Here is a 27264-nt window from a genome sequence, read left to right as displayed (position 1 = left end):
AAAAGTTAGTGTGTTCAATTCTCTTTTCAAAATGGTATAACATTGTTGGGAATATTCCATAAATAACCGAGATAATTTTTTTTTCTTAAGAAATCCGACTTTTTTATGAGGTAATTTTTCCATATTATTCAAGTTTTGTACCCTTTCAGAACCTTTCAGAATACAAAAACTTAAATAATATGGAAAAATTACCTAAAAAAAAGTCGGATTTCTTAAGAAAAAAAATTTTATCTCGGTTATTTATGAAATATTCCCAACAATGCTATACCATTTTGAAAAGAGAATTGAACTCACCAACTTTTAAGGCAACTTGCCGAAACATTGTAGTGCATTTTTTTTACACTACGGCTCATTGAATTAGAGTCATGTAAATTTTGTTAGTACTAAGTTGGGTAAAAAAGTAATATTTTCTTTAAAACTGATACAGCTGAGTTAAAATTTTTGAATGCATTTGATAGCAGGGTTATTCAAGGTTCCGTAACAAAAGAAAAAAATGAGAAAAATTAAGATTTGTAGTCACGGCACATACAAAACCGTCACAGGGTGACCATTTTTTCGACTTTTTTTCAAATGCCCATAACTCCCAAAATATATGGCTGCGATTTTTTTTATCATTTTTCTGATGACTGTCACCACCTACCCTATCTACCGTTTTCGTTTCGACGTTAACTTTTGGGACACCCTGTATATTAGATTGATTCAAAAAAAAAATATTTTTTTTGTTCAAAGCATTGTTGAAAATATTGTTGGAAATGACGAAAAAAAAAATACTGTAAAAGTTTCAGCCCTTAATAATGTTAACATTTAATACCGCCGCATCGCAAATTTCTATTTCCCATACGATTTGTATGGGAAAGATTGTGTATTTGTGTTTAGAATTTTTTATCTTTTTAATGGTTCATCAAAAAGGCTAGATTTAATCATTTTCATGTATAAAATTGAAAGCTCTACAAAATTTTTATAATAATTTTTAGTTGAAAAAATGAATAATTCGAATTTATTGAAGAAATCTAATATGATAGTATTAGAGGTTTGAGAGTTATATAAAAGGATCTGTGAAACCAAAACACAACATAGAATACAAATATTCGAAAAGTTTGCCAAATTTTTTTAAAAAACCTAATAATTTCGTCAAAAAATCGTAAAAAAAATGAGAAAAAATTACTTTTTATATTTTAAAGTTGAATAACTTCGAAACGCGGGAGTAAATCAAAAAAATTAAAAAGAGCTTTTTTGTAGAGCGGACAATTTTATAAAAGAAAATAATTTTGTCAAGCCTTTTGGATGAACCATTCAAAAGATAAAAAATTCTAAACACAAATACACAATCTTTCCCATACAAATCGTATGGGAAATAGAAATCTGCGATGCGGCGGTAATAAATGTTAACATTAAGGGCTGAAACTTTTACAGTATTTTTTTTTCGTCATTTCCAACAATATTTTCAACAATGCTTTGAACAAAAAAAAATAATTGTTTTTTTTTTTTTTTGAATCAGTCTAGTATATATATATGCACAAGAGTGGTTTTTATCCGGGAAATGCAGTTGGATAGCCGCCATCCGGTTGGAAATATTGCCCTATTTTTTTTTTTTTTTTTTAATTTTTATTTAACTTTCTTCCTCTCCCGCATTCAACATGAAATTTTCATGTCAAACATTTCCCTTGATTTGTGTAGGTAATTTTATATGGGGTATTCCATAAGACTCGCAAATTGTACAAAAATTAGTGAATTTTTATGTTCGCTATTTAGAACTCGCTGTTGTCCATCCACCGTGGAATTTTAGAAAAAAAAAAAACCCTAATAAGCACATATATGGATCATTTGTAATAATTATAAAATTTTAACGAGTTTTCGTGAAAATTATGCGAGTAAAGCAAGCATTTTTCACAAAGCGCTCCAAAGTCAATCTGATTTTAAAGCCCGTTTTTTAAGATTGTTCCATAGTTTCAAACTGTTCCAAAGCATTTATCTCAACTTATTTTTACTGAAAGAAAAAAGTTAAAGGTAGCAAGTGTAAGTATGCACTTTGAAGTCTCACGAAAACACATCTATAAAAATTATACGACCCTAGCGAGGTATCCGTCTGAGCGGAATGCTCTCTGGTTTCACATAAATCACGTTTCGAGAAGTGCTTCCGACAAGCAAAAATTCTAAGATTCGTATGAAATCGGACAAATTTTCCGTTTCGACGGATCGCCAGGGCAGAATATGTATGTTCGTTCCTCCATAACTTCTTAAATGTTTATTATTATTTGACAAGTAGGATATCTTGTAAAGGTTCTTGCTTGCTAGCTGGTTATAGGCTAAGTAACATTCTCATTCAATATACAATTCTATATAATGTAGGTACTAGCTATAGGTATTGTTTTCATATGTGTTGTCATCTTTCACTGACCTATTTAATTTTTTTTTCCAAACGAAAAATTCACAAACATTTTTCAACCCAACAAAAAAGATATGTAAATACAGACTTTAAAGAGAAATTACAGAACAAGTAATGTTCCCGCAAAATTAAAAAAAAAAAAAAAAAAAAACAAAAATGGGACCTTTATGAAAATTATGCTTGTTAACAAGGACTTTTCGATTTTTTCCGACATATTTTGCACACCTTTTATTAAAAATTATTGACCTCATTTTATCTTATCTAATCTAATCTAACATATTAAAAAAAAAAAAAAGAAAAAATATATTGAACAAGTTGGGTTTTTTTTTTATCGAAATTTTCCATCTGTTTTTACTCGTATTTCCCAACTTCCAACGAAACCAATGAACTATCATCAAATGAAAATAACAGCTGTGTGAGGGAAAAATATTAATACTCATACGGGCTAAATTCCATGGTAACAGAGACACACATTACGATTCGGATGACGCTTTCCGTGTTTTTTTTTCCAAAATTAGAAAATATAGAAATACAAAAAAAAAACTTCTCTTAATCATTGTTAAGAAAAAATATTGAAAGGGGGTTAACTTTCAAAATACTCCTTACGAAAAAGAAAATCCCTAAGAAAACTTTTATTTTAGAAGCTTGTATTGTTACAGAAAAGCTTTTAAGGTAGAGACACAAAAATCCCTAAATCGCTATTGGTTCTCAAACCAAAAAAAAAAAAAGAGAGCAGAGTGCGGCGTGGCGGGTGGGGTGGGGCATGCGGCGATAAGTTGAAAATGGATAAATAAAAAAAAAAAAGTCTGAACTTATGAACTTACAACCATACTGGAAAGTTGGAATTTTCCTCACTCTCATCTCCAACCCCCCCAGCATTTGATTCGACTCCACCAAAACAACAGAACAATTCATATCAATTCCAGAAAATTGTCTTCAACGCAGGCCGCAGAAATATTTCTTTTTTCTTCTTTGATTTTTCGTGCCTTCGGATACCGGAATCGGGAGTAATCAGTCAATCAATAAATAAATAAATAAATAAATTAAAAAAAAAAAAATTATAAATAAATATTTTAACTTTATTTTGCATCTCAATTAAATATAAAATTTTCAAATATTTAAATTTATTTTTATAAACGTTATACAAAAAAAAATACATAAATTTAATTAATATATTTACATATATATAAGTGTATATATATAAATATATATGTATGTTAACTTGATATATATGTACATAAAAATTGGTAGTCATTTGAAAAAACAAAAAGAAACAGTGAGGATACGAGAATTTTCCCGTGAGTGACATCACAATTCACGTTTCATGAAAACGAAAAACGAGAACAGTTTAAATACAAAACTTATTGTTAGTTTTAGTGATAGAGTTAAAAATAAGAAATTAAAGTGAATGTTATATTTAAAACTAGTCATATCGGTTTTTAAATTCAAATAATGGTTGTATTCAAAATATGACGGTTTTAAAGCATTTGTGTTCGGTAAATTGAAAAAAAAAACAAAATAAAAAATTAACAAATTAAATTAACTTTAACATTAAACAACTTTAATTAAAAAAAAATATATTTATTTGAAAAGTTAAATTTAAATTTTGGTTACATAAATTTTGGTGACAGAGTACAAAATAGTGCGTGAGAGAGCTTTCAAACACGCAAATAAATTTTGTACTAGATTCTGTTTTTTTTTTTTTACCCAGGGCCTGTCAGGCTTGTAGAAAGGATTTGGCTGACTATAGAAGAATCTGTTGAAAGCTCTACTTTTCCGTAAGCTTTATGTGTGGTTACAACATCTCGTCTATTTTGCCATGTTTTTTTTTTTTTTTGAAAATCAGAAAATGATTGTGAACGAGCAAAGAGATAAGACTCAGCATTGTCGATGATTTAAAACCGCCAGGAAAAACCAAAAAAAGGAAGGAAAATAAAATAAAATAAAATTAAAAAAAAAAAATAAAATATCGATTTCATTATTGTACCACATCACTAGCATTGTAATATTTTGTTGTTGTTTTTTTATTCTTCTTCCTAAAATCGTTTTTTCCGTTATACCGTGGGTGTTACTCGTTAACGTTTATTCCTTCATCCTCGTGGTAACGTAATTTATTTATGTGTTAAGACAGATTGCGGACTTTTTTCATCAACCTAAACTTCAACGATGATCTAGAGAAAAATTATTCGTCCAATATTAATCTCTTTACAAATGCTTGTGATACATTTTTTTTTTTTTTTTTCAAAAACAACTAAAAAAAATCTAATCAGATACCTAACCTTATGTATTTAAAAAAAAATTAAAGAAAAACTCCAATTAGTGCAATGTTTTGAGTTTGTTTAATTTTTTTTTTTTAACTTTTCTAAACTTTTTTAATCTTTTTTTCACAAAAATTATAAAAAAAAAATAAATTTAAATTATTTCATAATAAAGTGTTTACTATGTTGATCAAAAATTGATATTACAAAAGGGAAGGGAAATTCTTTGATAAAAGAACGGCTCTTGATAAGACCGGTAGGTCGTCGGTGGTGTGTGTGTGTGTGTGGATTGTGGATAAGCCGGAGTGTGCGCCTCTCTTCTCGTTGAGAAAATTTCTACAAAAATAATAAAAAAAAAATTCTATATGCGACTCTTAGCGTGTTTTGTCTGTGGAAATCGCACGTGAAGAAGAGTGTGTGTGCCACCCTACTTCTATTGAATAATTTCCGGGTGAGTTTTTTTCATTACCTAAAATATATATTTTTTTTTTTTTCAACTAAGATGCAGGATTTTTTTTACTGCAGCAATGTGAGATGTTTTGAAAGTATTTAAATTTTTTTCCAAGAAAGTGTTTTATTTTTTAGCACTACCTACGCACAGTTTTTTTTTTTTTTATTTTTTCGGGTGAAATTCTCTCAAAACTAAATTCACTATACATTTCAACGAATTTTAGATACCTTGTCATAGAGAACTTCATCATTCATCATCATTCATCATCATTCATCATCATTCATCATCATTCATCATCATTCATTATCATTCATCATCATTCATCATCATTCATCATCATTCATCATCATTCATCATCATTCATCATCATTCATCATCATTAATCATCATTCATCATCATTCATCATCATTCATCATCATTCATCATCATTCATCATCATTCATCATCATTCATCATCATTCATCATCATTCATCATCATTAATCATCATTAATCATCATTCATCATCATTCATCATCATTCATCATCATTCATCATCATTCATCATCATTCATCATCATTCATCATCATTCATCATCATTCATCATCATTCATCATCATTCATCATCATTCATCATCATTCATCATCATTCATCATCATTCATCATCATTCATCATCATTCATCATCATTCATCATCATTCATCATCATTCATCATCATTCACCATCATTCATCATCATCATTCATCATCGTTCATCATCATTCATCATCATCATTCATCATCATTCATCATCATTCATCATCATCATTCATCATCATTCATCTTCATTCATCATCATTCATCATCATCATTCATCATCATCCATGAGAATTCAACATCATATGATCGATCATCTATCATCTTCATCAATCACTGGATTTAGTAGACATGGTTGCATACTCTCATCAATTTTGTTCATTTTCGTGATAAGCAATAGACTTCGCGCATCTTTAACAGGAAACTGACGAATTCAATAGATTCTTATCTAATCTTAAACATCTTAATTACGCGAACGAGCCGATCGATGAGATATGATTACTTTCACACAAAATCATGACATCAAAATATTAAAAAGAGAAGCAGAAATCGTGGGGCTAAAAATCAATATGTAAAAAAGAAATATGATCATTCTCTGAATCCAGTCATACTGTCAAATATTTTTTTTTTTTGTGACTGTCAATCATTACAAACCACATTCCACATAACCCCATTCCAACCCAGTTTTTCTCCGAATAGCAAACGATTCAAACTACTCGTATCGAAAGGACTATTATCGCTTCACACATCATTCTTCGATCTGATGAACCGTAACCACACAACCACAAGTCCTTTATAGAATTATGTCATTAATATGCATCAATCATGTGGAATTTTCTTATGGCAATTATTTTCAATTGCATTCCAACCAAAACTGTAATTAATAATTCATTGTGTGTCTGCGAATATGCATTCGAAATAATAACAGTTAATTGCATGGTGCTGCCACTTGTTTTTATCGTTAAACGGGATATTTAAAAAAAAATCTGAATATGAATATGAAAGAGGCTATTTGATTTATTAATTTACAAGGACTTGTTTACTGTAATTTAATTGAATATACATATATACAAGTGAAAATATATCTATATGAATGTGTTTAATAGGAAGAAGCAATTGACTGTTTTTTTTTTTTTTTTTTTTTGTAAATATGTACTACTGACAATTTTATTATGTGCACTTTAAAATGCAGGTCATTCCTTAAAATTAAAATGCATGACTCGGTCGCACGTACTTGCTCTAATGGTAAAGAATTTTTGGAATTTTGTTTTTGTACAGAAATTTTTAATTTTTAATCCGTTTTGAAAAAAAAAAAATTAAAAACTTCCGAAATCGATATTTTTGAAAATTTTTGCATTAAGGTTATAAAACTTTATCGGAAAAATCGGTTAAATAGCTAACAAGAAATTTGAAATCAACAAAACCAATGTAATGGAATGAATGAAACTTATTTTTTGCAGCACATGTTTTAATTATCAAATTTTTGAGCCGTTTTTGAAAAAAAAAAAACTTTTTTCGTTCGGTTCTAAAAAATCAATTTTCCCTCTAGGGAAGTAAATGCTCATAGATTTTGACTTATTCAAACTGTCATAAGCCAAGCCTAGGCATATGGTAAACAGACTAACCAAAATGCTACAGGCTAATAAGCGGTTGGGTCGATTCACTTCCAACTTGTTTTTTTTTTTTTAATAAGTTTTTATATAAAAACCTTGCCATAGACCGATTTTTTTTTAATTTTTTAATTTCTCCCAAGCAACTTAATCCATTTCAACGATTGTTGTATGCAAGAATATTTATATAAATTAAAAAAAAAATGAAATTTGTTTTGTTTTTTTTTGAAAAATTTACTTTGGGAAAAGGGGATATGAATTTCAAGGTGTTAATTAAAATAAATTATACATTGCATACCAACTTTATTAAAGTGTTTTTTTTTACGGTTCTAATGACTTAAACTTTTTCGTTTTCTAAGAATGTATCTTAACTGAAATTGCAGACTATTTTTTAAGCTTAATTTTATATTTTTACGTACAAATTTGCCAAATTTTTTATATAAAAGAGTTAAAAAGTTTTTGAAAAGTTTACCAACTTGAAGAGCAAGTTCATGCGACCCAGTCGAGCAGCTTATTTTTTTTTTTTTTCAACTGAAGCGATTCTTAATTTAAATCTTCGAATCCGTATTGAATTAAGATATTATATCTTGAAAATTTTATTAGGCAGACAATTTATGTGTGAAATCGAATAATTTGATGATTTTTTGGTTCACTATAGCGTATGAGTAACATATTTTTTTTATACTAAGAAAAACCGCTTAAACTTGGTTGTTTAAAAATATAATGCACGTTACACAACTTATGTACATATCTAATTAAAAGTAATTATATTTAAATTTTTAGGTTTTATTTGGGCTTTAATGATCTTTATTTTTGAATGCAATCAATGAAACACTAATTCATCTTTTTGTTATCCCTACGTTTCGCCGGTTTCTTTCCAGCTTAATTATATTTGTTAACTGAGACTTGTGGACGCTTCATCACATAAAAGGGATGATGATTTAAAATTAGTTTTAATTGACTAAATTGATTTAAAAACTGTTATGACAAAAAATGTACAACTTTTAGATATGTTACGATGGCTAGCTCCAATTTGTGTTCTTGTAGTTTATTTAGAAGAATGGAGGTGGTATCTTCATTTGACTTCCGAGTCCAAACGGTTAACTTAAGATGCATTTATTTATGACCATGATACTCTTGGAGGCTTTATTTAAAACAGCAGGCTATCAAGTAGACGGCTGAAGTCTTGGCGATGGATACATTTTCTTAATATTCTAAAAAAACAAAAACGTCAGCAAATTTAGGTTCGTTACTAGCGTGCGGGTAACTCCAGTCCTTTTTTTTTACTTACGATATAGGTAATTTAGGACAAGTTGAGAATGCGTTAAAAGAAAAACAGCTCTAACGATTTTGATTAAATAAACACACCGAAAATAAAAACCAATATCAATTTAACATTTTTTAAATATCAAATTAACATTTTTTTAAATATCAGCCAAAAATGCTCTATAAAATGTGTTTTATAATATTTAAAATATTAAAACAACATTTTTATACAAAAACGTCAGCAAATTTAGGTTCGTTACTAGCGTGCGGGTAACTCCAGTCCTTTTTTTTTACTTACGATATAGGTAATTTAGGACAAGTTGAGAATGCGTTAAAAGAAAAACAGCTCTAACGATTTTGATTAAATAAACACACCGAAAATAAAAACCAATATCAATTTAACATTTTTTAAATATCAAATTAACATTTTTTTAAATATCAGCCAAAAATGCTCTATAAAATGTGTTTTATAATATTTAAAATATTAAAACAACATTTTTATAATCAAGATGATATTTAAATGTCACATTTTGGAAATTTTTTTTGATATTTTATTATCATTTTTTCATACCAATTTCTCATTCCAAATTATTGAAAAATATTAAATAAAAAATTCTTAATGTGTACTAATTTAAAGGCGCTTTGTGTTTTTTCGAAGTAAAATGTATGATTTACTGAGAAAATTTGATCGGCACTAAGATTTTACTTCACATATAGTTTGGGAGAAAATAACAAAACAATTATATCACCTATAATAGAAAAAATAATATCATCATTATTTTGTAAAGAATATTCCCTTTCAGTAATGTTTTGAAAAAAGAAAGAAAATTCTTAAAATAATAAAAATAATAGAAATGAAAAGGAAAGAAATAGGTTTCATTATAATAAACTAAAACGTAAAATCTAGTCAACATTGACATTTCAATTGTCAAAGTGAAATTTTCACTATCAACTTAGACTTAAAAAAATGTCAAAATGATATTTTAATTGTCAAAGTGAAATTTTTACTATTCCACCTGAAATTAAAAAATGTCAAAATGATATGATAAAATATCAAAATTGATATTTTAATTGTTGGACGACTTTTGTCACTGAAAAATGTTAATTTGATAGCTGTTATTATCAATTTTTTTTTTCGGTGCATGTATTTTGGAAAATAAGGTATACATTCCAAATGTAAACTCATTCTCGACAAATCACTTAAATTCATAATAAAAATGAGTTGCCATTCCGATTCAGAGCTAAACTTTGAGCTTTTAAATAAATAACAGGTTAACCAGAATCCTTAAAGTCGCCATTGTAAACGTTTGAAAAAATATATTTATGTAGGTAGTGTATGGTATTTTATACTAAATGGCGCTCAAATTAAAACACATTATACAAATACTTAAACTTACCTACATAATTATATAGATATATTGTATATACACAAATACTTGTTTATATTTGATGGACCATCCTTCATATACGTGACTATGACTACGTAAGGGTTCTGGTGACCATCACCACAAACCCCTACCCGACCAGACCATTCAGTTTTGTGCCAAGCCCACTATCCCCTTATTAAATGCCTAACCCAAGTACACACCAAACTTATTCGCGTGTATACAAAAGTTTTTAGTCGTCGTATATTCTCATTTTTCTTTGTAAGTATTTTTTATGTAGATAAGAAGGAAGAGTAAGAGTTAAGGCGATGATGATAATGAAAAATTCTTAAACGGATCATAAAACAGTATAAAAATGACATTTTATTTTAACCATGTATGTATGTATGCTGTGCATATCCTTGTTCTGCTTCTTCAAAAAGAAACTAGTGATATCACACACCGCCCAAACAGAATAAGAAGAAGAACAAGTTGATAGTTTTCAATTGGCTTAAGCCTTACAACATAATAATTAGGGTCATATGTTTAGATAGTCCTTAAGCTACAATTGATATATAGAATGGGTCTTTAATGGGTTTGATTTATCCCCTTGTTGTTTCCATTTTTCTATAAAGGTCTTATCTTTATATATATATAAAAAAATTAAAAAAAAAACAAAATACTTGACTTATTTCAAGAAGAACTAAAAACTAGTATGAGATCATTTTTGTTTGCCTTGAGTAAACAATACTTGTTAGAAAAATATTAGGATATATAGATTAGGTACCTATGCGTCATCATTTGAAACATCTTTATGTTTTTGTCGAGATGTATCGTTTCTTTTATTTTGACCACGTGCTGGTGTTGGTAATGGTGCTGATGATGAGTCATCACACCAATTTTGTACAAAAAAAAAAAAAAGAGAAAATCCGGAATATGTAAGTATTATAATCCTATATCTGGGATATATTTATGTGTTAGGATGCGAATGAGTCATATTATTTATGTCATATTACATTTGATTATTCATTTTCCAGGCATAATTTATTTAAGTATAAACTCACTGGCTGTATGTATTGAGATGATAAATAAGTTTTTTTTTTTTTTTGTTAAGGAGGAAAAAGTAAATTTTTCTATAAATGCGTCATTTACGTTTAGTTAATGAATGCAGAACTTGTTGAAGCTGTTGTTTTTTTTTTTTTTTAGTTATTAAACTACTATGTACTTTAAATTTATGAACTCCTATCTAATATTTTTTTCTTTTTATAAGAAATAAATGCGTGCTTATTACAAATACATAAGTTTGAATAATAACCTGGTTTCAAGTTAACGAGAAAAATAAATTTATAGATGGTTTTTAGGGGAATTTTTCCTAATTCATTTTTGTGGTGCTGATTTTTAGTTAGGACTAGTACACAGATCGAGCTTCCATACGAAATTATCCCAAAAATTTAGCCGATCTAAAATTTTATTTAGAATTCCAAACATTAAGTATTTAATTAAAATTTTACGTTATTGAAAATAGTTTATTGTGTTTCATATTTGATTCCCTTACAAAAACTACTTTTAGGCATTTCATCGGTACGACTTTCATAATAATGTGGGGATTCCACAGATTCTCTGGAAATCTATTCACAAATTTGTTTTCGATTCCTTTGGCTTATTAGACACAAGATATTGGAAGCTTCCATAATAAAAAGAAAATTATTATAAAAAAAGATTGTCTTTGTATAAAAAAAGAGCGTTTAGAATGTCACGGGTGGGATTTACTGTCGCTGCTGAGACACTTGCAAATTTCTCTGAAAGGAGGGAGTTTTTTTTATAAATAAAATTAAAAAAAATAAACACCAATGATGTTTGTAAAGAAATTAAAATAGCATTTCCTTTGAATAAGACAGACTTAAAATTTGCTGTCTGTTTCATTTGAATTAGCTTAAACTTATAACACTTTGCTTGTTTAGAATTTTACGTAAATTTTATTTAACTGGTTGACATTATTGAAATAATATTATCGAAAGGAACTGGTTTTACAGTTCATGAACAAAACGAATAGATTTAGGTAATTTACTTGTACGTTTTTAGTATAAGCATCTAAAATAGGAAATTTTGCACAATTTTTTGCGACATACAATGCAATGTTAAATTTGTCAAAAAAAAAAAACAACTTTTCTTAAGTATTTACTGAAAAAATAAAGTTAACTTTTATTTTGTACTTAATATGAAAATTTTACAAGCATGCTTATTGCAACAAGGTATTAATGGATTAAAGATATTTAATCATTTTTCAGTTCAATCCTGGCTCTATGGTTTCTACACCTTGCTTGTAAATAAAAATTTTATATAATTTTTTTTACCATTTAGTGAAAAAAGTGTTACGTATACGCCACGGTGACCCATCTTTAAATAAAAGATATGTAGCGGAAAATTCTCCATCGATTTTTGTTTCAAAGCAGGATTTATTAATGAATTTAAAAGTGGCTTAATGTAGATTTCTTTCAGAACTTTTAACGACTTAACGTAGTTTGAAAAAAATATATTTTCCATAAGATTTTCAGAACTAGCCTGGGTTGCAAAAAAGAAAACACAAGTGTGTGGGGTAATATTAGTAAGCAAAACTTAAAAAAAATGTAAAAAAAAAAAATTAAATTCACGACTCTTATGGAAAAAACTGCTTAGAATATTAAGGTTTTTATACAAAATATTGTGAAAGAATATTATATTGTGAAGAAATATTATACAAAATTATTAAATATAAATTTAATAAAATAATATAAACCTTATTAAATGGTTTTCACTCTTCACTTCTTTGCTGATGATGAAGCCATCAATCATAAGTGAAGACCCGATATTCCTGCAACGAGCACTTGATGTATGGGTGGATGTTCTTGAAGGAAGTGGGTACCGCATAAGCGCGAAAAAGACAGAATACCTATGTTGCCCATTTTCTGATCCACACAGGCCTATTCCTGACATTTATTTGAATGGTGTAGTGCTTCCCAAGTATGAATTGTTTAAATATCTGGGGTTTATGATAAATAAGGAAGGTACTTGTGATGACGATATCTATTATCGCGTAAGCGTAGGGTGGATGAAGTGGCGAAAAAATTCTGCTATCTTCTGTGATTGAAAAATGCGCCCCTCTAAGCTGAAAGAAAGACCATACACCGCAGTTGTGCGTCCAGCACTCACATACGGTTCACAATGTTGGACAATGTTCAAAAAGTATGAAGCTTGATAGAATTAGGAGTACGAAGATCTGAGGAAGCCTTCATGTTAAATATACCGTCTCCTAAAAAATTGAACCCGACCGACTCAGTTGGTATTGCCATGTTCAAAGGAGAGATCCTGAGAACCCCGTCAAAAGGGCAATATCATATAACTTTCCAACACGAAATTTACAAAACTGGGAGGCTTGCCGCCGATTTCTGAGGTCAACCCGGCGAACTCTACAGGCGGATCATTAGTGTGAAGCAGTATCGTAGAATAGTTATGATCCCCTCGACAACAAGATCATAACAGCGCCGAGAAAAGGAAGAAGAAGAAATTGTTTTCACTTCCCAACCAAGTACCCAATTTAATTTCTTAAATAACAGAGCTTTAAAAACAAAATTAATTTTTTTGAGTCGTTTTTTTTTTAAGCTTATAAAAATATGGTTATAAATGTTTTCAAAAAACTTTCACCAAAAAAAAATTTGATAAGCCATTAAGAAGTAGATATTAATCTTCACAAAGAAAGGTCGACGATAAATGCGAGGGATTTTTTTGCCACCAGGGGTTTTTTGTCATTTTTTTTATTTTTCGAGCATAGGTACTTATTATTTCGGCTATATCTTGAATAATAAGTATGATGTAGAAATACCAACTTTTTTTTGTAGAAAAAAATTTTACAGGGACCCACTTTTTCATAAAATGTTTACATAATAAACTCTTCTTCGGACCTTAGGGCAAATGAAGTATAAAACAAACGAGTTTTAAAAAAAAGTTGCGTATACGCCACAGTGATTTACTATTTCATAATAGATGAGGTTAGAAATAGTCCTTCGAACTTGAAGGCTCAAAGTAAAAAAATAATGTAGAAAAACGATTGTAAACAAAATGAAGAAAAAATTACGTATACACCACAGTGAACCATTTTTTCATGAAAGATTTTCTAAAAGGTTTAAGAACGTAGCTTAATGCTTGCAGTACAAAATGATGTAAGAAAACTAATATTTGTATAAAAAAAATGTTGCGTATACAATAGGTACACCACAGTCAACCATTTTTCATAAAAAAAAATCACCTAAAAAAGTAAACTACTACTTTGTCATAGGATAACTTTTTTTATAGAAAAAATAACGCCACAATGATCCACTTCTTCATTAAAAGTCGACACCTGAATGCTGAACAAATAAGCAAAGAATATTAAAATAACTTCTGTGGCTCACATCTGAAGTTTAAGTTCATAATATAATTATTTATCCGTGACAAATTCAAAGTATTTTCATAATTCTAAAAGTTTTTAACTTTCTACGTATAGTTGGATTGCTGATAAAAATATATGTATGTAAATCATATCTCAAAAACGTAGCTATAAATATATTTTTATGAGTTTTCTGCGGGTTTTTCAATACTTTTCGTATAGATTTTCCATGGAAAAAGTATTGAAAAGCGATTAAAAAGAGACTAACGGACGACATGACTTCTTTGGAATTCTCCATTATCTTAATGGTGTTTTTGATTAACACCTCGAGTTTTTTTTTTAAACGAAACCAAGTAAAAATATTTTACTATCTCAAATGTATGACAGGCCGGTCCTTATAAATGTTACTATTGAATTTCGACTGAAACGCAGTTTCTTTTTAACATCAATCCGGTCCTCAAGATGGCGAAAGGTTTGTATGGAAATTCCATGCAAAACGTTAAAAAAGATTTCTAACTCATATAATTCTGGTATTATTTATTTGTTATAAAATTATAAATTTCACCACAAATATAGTCAATTATATTGTGTTTAAAACTTTATAGGGTAAGTCAGGGCAATATGCCACACTCAAGGTGGAAATCCCTCTGGAAGTCAGCTTTTTCAATATTTTTTTTGACAAAACCGAAAGCATTTGTTGAAATTTGGAAAAGTATATGATATTATTGACATTATGAAGTATTGATATAATTTTTTTGAAGTAAGAAAAAAAACAAAATGGCGGCTCTAGAGCTCTTTGAAGTTGACGCCTCGCGTTTGCGCCGTGCAATGCCCTGGTCCAGAAAACTATTTATGATCAAAAAAGAAATTTTTTTCCAATAAAATATATTTATACGCATTGCATGAACCTAAATTTAGTAAAAACAAATCTAAAATAAAAATTAGAGACCAAAAAACGAAAAAACACAATGTTTTTTTACAAAGAAATAGTTAAAAAAAAAATATTTATTATAAATATTTTATTAAACTCTTAGGTTCATGCAATGGCCAATTATTTATCGAGTAATTTGCCTTTTATTTCAAGTAGATAGCTTCATTAGTTTTTGAGTTACGTTGCACGGCGCGGAAAAAACACTTTTCGAGAAAAATGTGTTTGGTATTTACGTTTTCGTACTGTGGTAGGTTCGGAGCGCATGGGATTCAGGACTATCTAGGGACTTGATAAATGAATTTATTAGACACAAAAAAAATAATTCTGAAATAAAAAATTTCAGAGGGATTTCCCCCCTTAACAGTAAAACAATCATATTAAATAGTAAAAGCAAGTTTGGTTCAAGATTTTTTTTTATTTATTAGATTGTCATTTTATTTACCTAATAGAAAAACCAATAAAAATATAACTTTCATTTTAAATAAAGTTTTTAAAAAAAAACCCTAAAAAGTAGCATTTTACCCACATGTGAAGGGAATATCACACTTCTGACGGGTATATATGCCGGCAGACATTTAGGCAGTATGTTCTTTTTTAAGTTTAGTCGCGTGAAACATGGGGCAACGATCTCTGTCATTTAGAGCATTAAATACAGTCAAATCTTGCTCCGAATTTGTCGGGAAAGCTCAGGTCACAAATGGGACAAAAGTTGTCGTATCCTCTTCGCCACTTGAGGAATCATATATTGCAGTGCTTCCTCGGAAGTGTCATTTTCACTTTCGTTTTCCTTTGTGTTCGGTTAATTCTGCTTTTTTTTTTTTTTGTTGGTGTGCAACATATGTGGCATTTTATCCCAAAACGTCCAAAAATATGAAAACATCCCTGAACAAAAATTAACGCCAGGAACACACGTTAGGTTTACATATCTAATCTTACCTTTTTAGAAGTAACTTTCATATATATAATTGAAAAATCAAAAAAAAAAAAATAACATTTTTAAGCGAACTAAGTTTAATAAAAAGACAATTGGATTTATATTTTCCCGAATATTTTCAAAAATAAATAAACAAATGACTTGAGCGTCCGTGTGTATTTTTGAACACCTATATTTTAACTTATAAATTATAAGTAAAAAACACCTTAAAGGTGTTGTACTCGAAGCCGAAGTCCGAAGAATTGTATTGGTCTCCGTTTGTGAAATATTATTATTATTATTATAAAATGTAAATAAAAAAAGACGTTTAATTTTTGGGAAGTTTTGCCATTTACACATGTACACATTGTATTTTTTTTAATACGTTTTAAGCATTTTTGTTGTTGAAGTTTTGCAAACAAAATTTTGTTTTTTTTTTTAGTTTATTCTTCATTGAACAGATCTTTTATTTTATTAATCCCTTAAGATAAAATTTTTAACTCTTCAATCAAAGAGATAAATTGAGCTTTGAGTTGTAAAAGGTATGATTTATAATCGAAGAGAAAGATGGAACTCACTTGAACAGTAAACAAAACTTTCCCAAAAAAAAAAAAATAAAAAATTGCATTTAACTTTTCCCCTATTTCAGATCCAACGCAATTATTCAATAATTCAATTTAATTTCAATATCTATTTGAAAGTAAAATGTCTCCATTTTATTTGTTAGCTTTTAATTTTTCTGAAGAATTTATTATGCACCTTTTAACTTTTTAAAGATTTTAAGATATTGTGTATAAACATTTTCTTCTCTGCTCGCCCCTTGACCCTGAATTCTGAGAAAACTATATGAATACTTATATTTTGAATTGAATGAGGTAATATCATTAATAGAAAAGGGTCTCTTTTCTCCCTTAAACAAGCCTGACCTAGTTCAAATTCGTTTCATCTCTGCCAATTTTTTTTTATATATATATATTATGTATACATATGTATATATGCAAAGAGGAAAAAAAAAATCGCTTTCCCAGAAACTACTCGCTTCTATAATTAGAAAAATATTAGATGCTGATTATTTGTTTTTTTTTTTTTTTTTTTTTTTTAATTTCTAGACAAAAAAAAAACTGACAAAGAAAACCTTAACTCATTTGAGTCGATAAAAACTAGGAGTGTTGATGGCCCTAATCGAAGTGACAGAGAACACAAAAACCAATATCATAATAAATTTTGATTGTGTCACTAATGTTAGAGTAACTAGCGTCTGAAAAAAAGCCTTTTCTTTATTTAAAATTTAAAATTTTCTGCAAAAAAACAACCCTCCTCTTATAAGAGCCCTTTATTTTTTTTTTTATTTTGAAGGATCTAAAGCCTACATTTCTAGAAGATGATTTAAGTTGAAATAAAGGTCACGAAAAAGGAATAATCATAGTCCTTATTCTCTTGAAAACTGGATGTCGACCAACTTATCGATCCAGTTTTCATGAAATTCATAAACTTTTGCCTTAAAATCTGTCAAAGAAGAGTTCATAAAAATGGTTGCTTGTTTTTTTTTTTTTTTTCTTTTTAAAGTTTTAATTAAAAATGGAACATGTTGACATTGTCCGTAATTTCGTACCCTTGTGACATTTGAAGTGATACTATACTACAACCACCCCCACATTCAGTTTCACGTGTTATAATTCTTTTATTTTCTTTATTTTTTTTTTCTTTACACATGCATGCATGGTTTTCTCTCTCTCTCTCTCTCTCCCTCTCTTTCTCTATCCATCAATTTCTATTAAATTTAAAAACAAAATTGTTATGCTTGTATTAGTTGTTTGGTTCACAAGAGCAATGTTTATTAGCTTAATAAGTACAGGTAGGTAGGTGCCTTGCCCACCTATAATTATTGTCTTATCCACTGAACAGAAGAAAAAAAAAAAAAAACTTAACTTATTGTTAGCGATTAAGTAATGTACTGACCAATCCTTATATTCTGTCGGTGCAGATGACGTTCAACTTACAACAAAAAAAAAAAAACAATCCCTCATTTAACAAAATATCTTGACCGTATGATGTAACATCTCACGTTAAATTTATATTCAAAAATGCTTGAGGATACAAGAATAAGCTTTTTTAGGTCTCTGTCTCTCTAGAGCTTTTGTACTTTAATACTTTTGTAGTTTTTCTTTAAAATATAACTACATATGTATGTACATATTCTCAAATTCTCACCCAGCTTATATACATATTTCTCTTTACATTTCTCTTGCTTTCTATTAAGTTTCAAAATTAACACAACCTAATATAAAAATCCTGCTGTAGGTCATGATAAATTTTCTTTAAAAAGAAATTTAAAATGTTAGTCAGTGCTGTCGTAAGGACCTTTTTGTAGTATTTTAAGACGGATCACTTCAAATTTTGTGACATCTTATGTTTTTTAAATACTTTTCAAAAGAAAAATAGCGGAATCTGTTTTATTTAAAAAAAAACCTTAATTTTTTTAAAGCGGTAAGGATTTTTTCTTCGATGTTCGACCAATTTCGAAAATGCAATGATTTCGAAAATTACAATCAAAATGTTAATACTAAGTAACTTTCTGTCAAAATGAACTTAGTTTTATAAACGGATTAAAATTTAAACTCCAAGTAGAAATAATATAGGTACACATTGACCCAATTTCATGAAAAAAAAAAACTGTACTTTAGTCAGTTTTCTCAGAATGAATCTTATAACCTAAATTTTAAAAACGCCAAATTGTCTCAATACAAAATTAAAAATTATAATAACAACAAACACTCCTTTTAGCGACAACTCTGGGCAAAATCTCAAAAATTAGAAGACCTGCGCAATTCAGTCAAAACAAGTTTAATTTTAAACTGAGATTTTTCTTTTATAAACAGTGTAATTTTTATTTTTTCTTCTCTGGGGAGATGATTTCACTACGGTTTAGCTCTTACATTATGGTTTTTGGGTTATAGACTTTTTTTTTTTTTAAATGAATGAGGGTGGTTAAAGTTGTCTTATCTTGAGTTGATTTTTCTATTCTCATGAGGGGTGGGTTTTTGGTTTGTCTAATAACCCATTAAATTACGTACAATCCTTACCCTTACAAGGCTAAACCGAATACTAGCGATGATTTCATTTTAATTGTTATATTTTTAATTATTTTCTTAGAAAATTGTTTTAGTTATACATACAAAACATTTCAATATAACATGACTATGTAAGTTTTGGAATACAAAAAATACAATAATAATAAAAACAATCACAGTTGCTTCTAATAGTTTAAATATAAATAAAAATGCTTTAAGTTGTTTAAAAAAAAACAAAACAACGAATCCGATTCTCCACCTTCTGATAAATCACAAGTCACATTAAGATCTTGCTACCATTTTTGATTTTCAAGATTCTTGTGAGTTGCGACCTTCTCCAAAAGAGATCAGTGACAATCCGCCTGCAAGTTAATAAATCTTGGATGGAAGTTCAGTTTGAACTTAATTCTTTATGAACAACTGTAGTGAAATATTGCTGTTCGATTAGAAAATCACTTTTTTGTATGCATATTTGAAGTCCAATAAGCAGTAAAAAAGTTAACACGAATTTCCTTTTAGTGTGTTTGGTCACTGGGGTGTATGAGTACTATTTTTTTTCTTATCGTTTTTAACTCACTACTATCATCACAAACTATCATGGTGTCGAAATTGATTTCAAAATTGTAATTCAAATCTTGAATTTGTGTGGTTAGAACTTTATAACGAGCCTCTACTGAAATTTCTAGTGAGTAAGTAGTAAGATTAGTGAGTTTTGGGATATCACAATGGACCTATACAGCTACTTTATCCTAACCTAACCTAAAATAGTAAGGAACTGCATAGCAATGATTTGATTAAATATATTGAACTAAAAATATACCATTGTATATAATTTGCACAGAATTTCCAAATAAAATGTGACACGTCTTTCAACTTTCACTGTGAACGTACATATCTTTAAACTATCACTTATCAAATGAAAAATCTAATCATTGCTGAAGAGATAATGGGTTGGTCGAAGTGCCGAAACTATTATACTGCTGTTAATGCTCTCGTTTGAAATTTATAAAAAATAAACAGTTTATTTCATGGAATTTTCAAGATTTAGACATCGCATAAAAAATCATGAAGTTAGCTCAAGAACAAAAACCTCTCGATCAACAGTTTTATGTATGATGAATTTCTAAATCAAGAAAAAATTGAAGTACCGTTTTTATTCACATTTTTTTTCGAGACAGACATCAAATGAAAATATTGTGTAAACTCTGTTTGCCGATAGTTTGAAAGTCAACCCTCGGAACAAGATTTGGGCCAATATTTAGTCACCTGCTGCTCAAATTCATTTCGATGAACTTAAAACTATTGGTTTATGTTAACAAGCCAGTGTTATTAGTGGAGTTCAACGAAACAAAGTGGAAACATCCGTCGATGTGTAGAGGCGGGGCTTTCAAAAATTTTATTAAAAAAATCAACCACTTGTAAATGTGGTGGACATGTGAATAATGTTCTAACTGAAAGTCCTAATTGGAAAACCTGATATTACAATCTTCAGAAAAGCCCATATTCATAAAGTTCACATTTTTTGAGAACTCGAGGAATTTGAATTTGTTTAATTTAAAGGCACATTATATATTTTGACGTTTTTTTTTAATGTATTTATAGAGTTGTTTTGGTTTAGTAAAATGTATGTTCACTGAGGTGTATGAGTGACATTTTTTGTAAATATTTTTTTTAAAGTAAGATTTCGATCATTCGAACATTTCTAAAATCTTCTTAGGAAGAAGTTTTAGAAGAGGCCATTAAGGCTTATCAATTGTTTCAGCAAATTTGAAACATTTAAAAAATTAATCCAACCTAGTAAACTCGCACAAATTACAATATCTCTTCATCGGATTTAACTTTGTGAAATCATCAAATTTTAAGACAATTTTTATGTAGGTATAATAGGGGTAAAAATCCACGACAGTGAATAGTCCTCTGCTCCACATGGGAGTTTATTCAATTTTGAGTGGACATGTTTTTCAAGTGCTTACCTATAGCAAATTCCAATCGCATTGGGAGAATCTGAAAATTTTGGCACAAATTGGTATTCTCACCCTTAAACTTAAAAAGAGCCCCATGGCCATGGTCCTTTTGGTTTGAGCTTTGAGAGAGATCCAATTAAAAAAAAAGAGACTAGAAACGAAGATTAAAGAGAGAGGAAAAGAGAAAGTAATATTTATTGTTCATTCCTCTTTGCGCAGGAATGTAAACAAAAGAGAACTTTAAGTCAAAATTTCCTAAAATGAAAATGGCCCACCACATACTTAATGTACAATGAATGTATGGATCTTAGAGATAGTATTTACTTTTTCCTTTCTAATTTTAAGAGTCAACATGAATATAAATATTTTTAAATACTACGCTCCAAAGAAAAAAACAAAAAAAGAGAGACATGGTATCGGCGCATCATTTCATCACTATGGAAAAGGAGGGAGAATGATGATATTTCGGTTTTCTAGTATATTTCTCCGCTCTATTTCTCTTTTCTGGACATTCGGTCAAAAACGAAACCATCAATCTTCCCCTTTTTGTACTAATTTTCTCATTTTCCTTGGCATAAACGACCGAAACCGCCAGCACTAAAAACTATACACAACTACACTCAAGTGTGTGTAGCTCTTTTTCGAATTTTCGTTTTTTTTTTTTTTTTTTGTTGAAGAATTTTCTCCTCGCTGCTTGTTCATCGTTCTCGCGTCATTTCTGGTGCCCGGGCTTACATTTAGCAAACGAGGAGACGTCGTCGGGTTTTTGATGAAGCGGGTCGTATGTTGTTTTTTTTTTTAGTGTTATGTTGTGTGCTTGCTTAGTTTTTATAACATCATATCTAGTAAGCAAAACACAAAAAATAAAAATGTTTTTTTTCTTTATTCTTGTTGTTTTTTTTTTTTTCTTAATTGTTTAATACAATTTTAATATGAAAATATATGATTGAATTTAATTTTGTTGGTTTTTTTTTGTACCTAATTTGTTTTGCTTGTGAAGTTTTGATTTTTATTTAATATTTTATGTATGGCTCGTAATCTATTTTTGATTTTTTTTTTTCTTTTTTCAAAAAAAAAAAAATAAATTATTTTATGAATTTCTTTATAATAACATGGTGCTTGTGTGACAATATACCTTGAACGTGTTTCCAAAATTTTTGAATTTTTGCTTGTGTGTGTGTGTGTGTGTTTGTGTATATTATGCGTACAGGAAATATGGTTTTCCTTAATGCCACGTTATATTTTGTTGGTTATCGAAATGTCTTCAATTTATAAAGTAATAGAACCGGAAACAATTTGCCTACAATTTCGATATGTTTCTCTTCGAGGAAGATTTTTTTTTTTTTTTTTTGATGGAAAGGAAAATATTGGCTCGCTCTCCAGGAAATATAGCTTTATTTGTAGTGATCTAGTGGAATATTTTTAAAATTGAGAGAAAATTGTGATAAAACTATCTCGCTCTCTTTGTATTTTCTTCTTTTATATATATAATTATATATATATATATATTTGTTCTCTCTTGTTCTATCTGTTTGCCTGTGCATATATGAAAAGGAGCACTCTAAAGCTAAAATGTTGAGTAATGTATATATATACATTTTTTCATAAAAAGTAGCAATTTGACATGCAAATATCGGTATGTAAGAACGATGACGACGGCACACATGCTTATATTTAATTATTTTATATTTTTAGAAGGCTATCTTTGTATTTGTGCCTGTCGTTTTGGGTGTGTTACATATTTAAAAGGAAAAAAAAAAAAAACTGAAAATAGAAAATAGAAAAAAAACAAATATCCTTTTATTATCCTTTTATATTCCTTAATTAAATAGGTGTGAGAGAGTGGGAGGAACATCAGCGACATTAGAAGCAGTATCAGGAGAAGAAGAAAAATTGAATATGTTGTAGTGTTAGTTGTGGTATGAGGTGAAAAATGTTCGTCCTATCATTTATTTTTTTTTTTTTTACTCTCTTGCTAGTAAGAATCTATAGTTGTAGAATATCCTTCTTCTTTTTTGTAGTATAAGATGATGATGATGATATGATGACGGCACGAAAAGTAGGTGGAAAGTGAAGGTTGGAATAGAAAGACCCTATTACCGCATTTTTCTATATACATACATTAATAGACGACATAGATAGATAAATAGAAATATAACTGAAGTTCATGTTGAGGCGCTCCCTGGTACAAGAGAGTGCTTATGTAGTATCTATGCCGGTAGAATGTCATATACATAGATATATAGGTACTCTATCTTCATCGTAATTTCATTCAATTAATTCCATTCTTCACATTGAAAATCTTGACCCGTTACAAATAAAACAAGAAATAAAAAAAAAAAGATTAGGTATTGTGCAAGTTTCCTTTCATTTTGTTATTTATCCTTAAAATTTATATAAAAGGATCCAATTAAATGAACTCATTTCAATCAAATTGAATCTTGAATATTTAATTGTATTATGATATTTAAATTTGTCGTGCATTTGCATGGCTGAAAAAAATGTGCCAATAATAGTGTTTTTATGAATGATGTCCATTCATAAAAAAAAACGAAACCTATTTTTTAGTGTAGGTATATCGTTTGCACTCTGTGAAAACAATTTGATCTTAGCAAGTTCAAATTTTGTCTTTTTAACATTTATACAATATTTACAAAATTACAGGTGACAAAGTTGAGGAAATATATTAAGGAAAGGTACTAAAGAACGAGTATTTTATAAAATTTGGACAGCATCGTAATTTTTATTACTTTCATCTTTTACACTATTGTTGCTCCTCATTTTTTCTATAGAACTTGCCCCTTATTACTTCAATATTACGACTATGATAGAGAATGCGGATAAGTTGGTCCTGCAATTCTAAAGCCTAAACTACTGAAGCGATTTTCATCAAATTTTGTTTTTTTGTAAGATTCCCTAGAGAGCGCTATTTAACCAAAATGAAAAAAAAAGACTTACTTTTTCCCTTAAGGCTTTTAACTTGTAAGTGTGTGTGTGTGTGTGTGTGTGATATGGCAAATAAAAAAAAAATATACATACTATTAAACTTATTTAACGCGTTTTCCTCATTTCTGACTTAAGGCTAGTAGGTACCTACGCAGATCGATCTAAATTTTAGCTGACTTTTTTAACTTCCGGTTTTCTTCACTTTTTTTTCGTAACAGATACTGTTGGAAACGAAAATGTGATTTTTTTAGCTGGAGCTTTGCACAAATTTGCTGGAATTTTTTAAAAAATTTTTAGCTCGGCTTAATGTTTGAGAGAATTTTTTGAAAACCAATTTAACTATAGAGCTCTTAGAGCTATAAGATTTATCATTTCAAATTGTATATTGAAAATTGCATTTCCACTAACAAGTTTTTCTTAAATGCTTATAATATTTTATTTGAGTTTTTCTTTTTATAAAATTTAATCTTTGCTTTGAGCTTATTTATTTGTTTGTTTGTTTATTTTGTTTTATTTAATTAAATTTTTTTTTTAAGTTGAATTTGTTTGTATTTGAAGTACCTACATTTTGTTTAGAAAAAAAATTTTTTAAATTATTTTCGGAAATTAAAAAAAAAAAAAAGAAAAAATATAGTCTGAAAATAAAAGTTATATTGAATTGATTTTATTTTAGATTTAAGAGAAAAATAAAGAAATTTGTTAAATTTTACTTGATTTTCAATTATTCACGCTTAATAACATCTTCAACATTTTTGATTTTAAATTATTTTTAGGTTTTTTTTTTGTTGTAATTTAGAACAAGGCTTGATATATTTTCTGCAATATATTTTCTAAGTTGGAATATAGGTTAGGTTAGGTAAGTTATTTAGAAATGTCTGTCAGAAAAACGACTGACACACTTAGACAAGTTATCCGTTGTGATTCATTTATTAAACCAGATGGAGTTTTAAAAAAAAATTGAAAATATTAGTATTTTCTAAAAAAGTGTGTATTACACTTAATTACAAATAATAAATTATTTACGTCTACTTGAAAGAGCAGGAAATGAGCAGTGGTTTATTTTTTTCTTCTTCTTCATCAAAGCAACTTTAACAGAAGTCAATTGAGACTACGCCTAGTCTTACTGTGTGTCCATTCCTGGCGAGTTCATCTGATTCGCAGTTTCCAAGAATGTCTTTGTGTCCCAAAAAGAAGTTGGAATATAGTATTTTTTTTATTGGGTATAGTTACGACGAAGGATTAAATTCAAATGCAGTCTAAGGTCATTCTTTATTTGCAAGTGACTTCTTGCGATATAAGGCCTCTGACAGAATCTTTCTCGTAAATCTTTGGGTTAATTGATACTTAAGGAAAAACAGGAAACTTACTTAACGAACTCCTGATAAAGGCATTCCGGTCTAGGATTTCCAATTCTATAGTTCTCGTACCCAACTAAAAATTTTTCTTCTTTAAAAGCTTTACAGAAGTTACATATCATGGACTGTTACTTCCGGATATGCCACCTACACTAGTATTGACAAAGTACAGCCTTAGGTATTAGCTTATTGGTCATTGAAGAAGTGCTTTCAAAACCTTCTGAAATTCCATCCAACTACAGTCCAATAAGTCCCTTTGTTTGTCAAACTATCACTTTAAATTATTTTTCACCTTATTGACCTCAAAAATCGTTATAAAAAGACCAAAAATCGTTTAAATTCTTTTTATCCAGTCCAAATAACAGTCAAGAATCAACTCCTACTATTGTTGCTTATCTGCTTCGCATATACTCATTTACAAAATGTTAAGTTTCAAATTTCCATCGGCTTTCCATTGTTCAAAGAATTTTACGTAAATGCAGTTTCAAAGCACATTTAACCTTAGTTGAATTATTGAATATTTACAAATAGAATTGACAGTGAACTTCTCTCAAAAGACATGCGACATTAAAACAACTATTGGCAAATGGTTGAAGCTCTAATATAATTATATAGTACTAGACTTTCGTCCATTTAGTAATAGCTGTCGCGTGTCGTTTGACAAAAGCTCGGTATCCACCTCAATTTGTATTTATGCAATGGTTGAATTTAATGAAAAATTAATTACTTAATTGTCTAGCTATCTACATTAAATATATCAATTTTATCTGACGCCGGTTGAAAACATTAAGGCTCATTCACATTAAAAATATTAGAGAGCAGTCTGGGGATTGGTAAAGTTAAAAATCGTTAACCGGATTCGAATTTTAGATAAAACGTCAGGTTTTGACAGATTGCATATTGATCAACTATTTTAGATTTTTTTTTTGTATCTCTGTGAGGCTGCCGTGCAATCCCACCCGCCTGCTTTGGTTCACTATTTGGGGTATGTTCAAAGTTAGTAATAGGGAAAGTTTCTATAGTATATAAGGAGTATTTTAAATTTAAAGAACCTTTGCATTTTCCCAACTTTGAACATATATTAAAATCCTAAAATGTGCCTAAGAGGGCAGCATGCCCGCCATAGCTTCCTCTATGTTTATGCCGCGTATACATTGCAATTTTTTCGTTTTTCGATTTTATGTGTCACTTAAAATTGGAAAAAAAAGAAAAGTCTATAACACCCACGGATGCAATTACAATTTTTAAAAGAAAAGAATGTCTGCAGGGGATATTTCTTTCGCTTTGGAGATAATCCCCTGGGGAGTTATTACATTGCACATTAGATAATTCCAACCTCGGTGACTATAACAAAACACAGTGCATAAATAGCAGGTAATATGTACTTTGTTGACAAAAATGTGAAATCTATCAAAATTCAAAGAGTGGGGATAAAATATTCTCAGAAAAGAGAAATTTTGCAAAAGAACCTTAAAATATTGTACAATACAAAACGAAATAAGGTTTAAATTCAATAAACTTGAGAAAAAAATATAAAATTAACACACATAATTTAACTGGAGAATGCTTTAAAGCAATCAACATCTCGACCTTGTTTTTGAGTACCCAAACAAGAATCGAGTTTAAAAGTGTTGGAAGAAGTAGAATTATTTAGCTCCATGAAGCCAGAATTGTGACCTCAAAATTTCTGAACAAAACTTGTCTAATTCGTTTGTCCACCTTTTGTCTCCCGAAATATTCGTTTGTCCACCCTTCAAAAAAATTTTACAGCAAATTCTGAAAAATGAAAA

The 27264-nt window shown here is 29.0% G+C and overlaps 1 protein-coding gene across 2 annotated transcripts in view; it reads left to right on the top strand.

Annotated features, from left to right (window-relative positions):
* Nucleotides 1-3282: 3282 nt before the first annotated feature.
* The window catches only part of LOC129920663 (plasma membrane calcium-transporting ATPase 3), a 147318-nt gene continuing 123336 nt past the window's right edge, over nt 3283-27264 (top strand). Inside the window, exons 1-2 of one of the 2 annotated variants that reach the window (XM_056002108.1) lie at nt 3283-3393; nt 4820-5095. The gene's annotated coding sequence lies outside the window, so the exon portion shown is untranslated. Of the gene's footprint in view, nt 3394-4819; nt 5096-21913; nt 22019-27264 lie in introns of those variants that run through there. The other variant, XM_056002110.1, reaches the window with a different exon arrangement.

This window comes from Episyrphus balteatus, chromosome X (genome assembly GCF_945859705.1).
Source record: "Episyrphus balteatus chromosome X, idEpiBalt1.1, whole genome shotgun sequence".
NCBI lineage: Eukaryota > Metazoa > Arthropoda > Insecta > Diptera > Syrphidae > Episyrphus > Episyrphus balteatus.
Note: the sequence above shows the minus strand (reverse complement) of the source record. Positions and strands in the feature narration are given on the sequence as shown.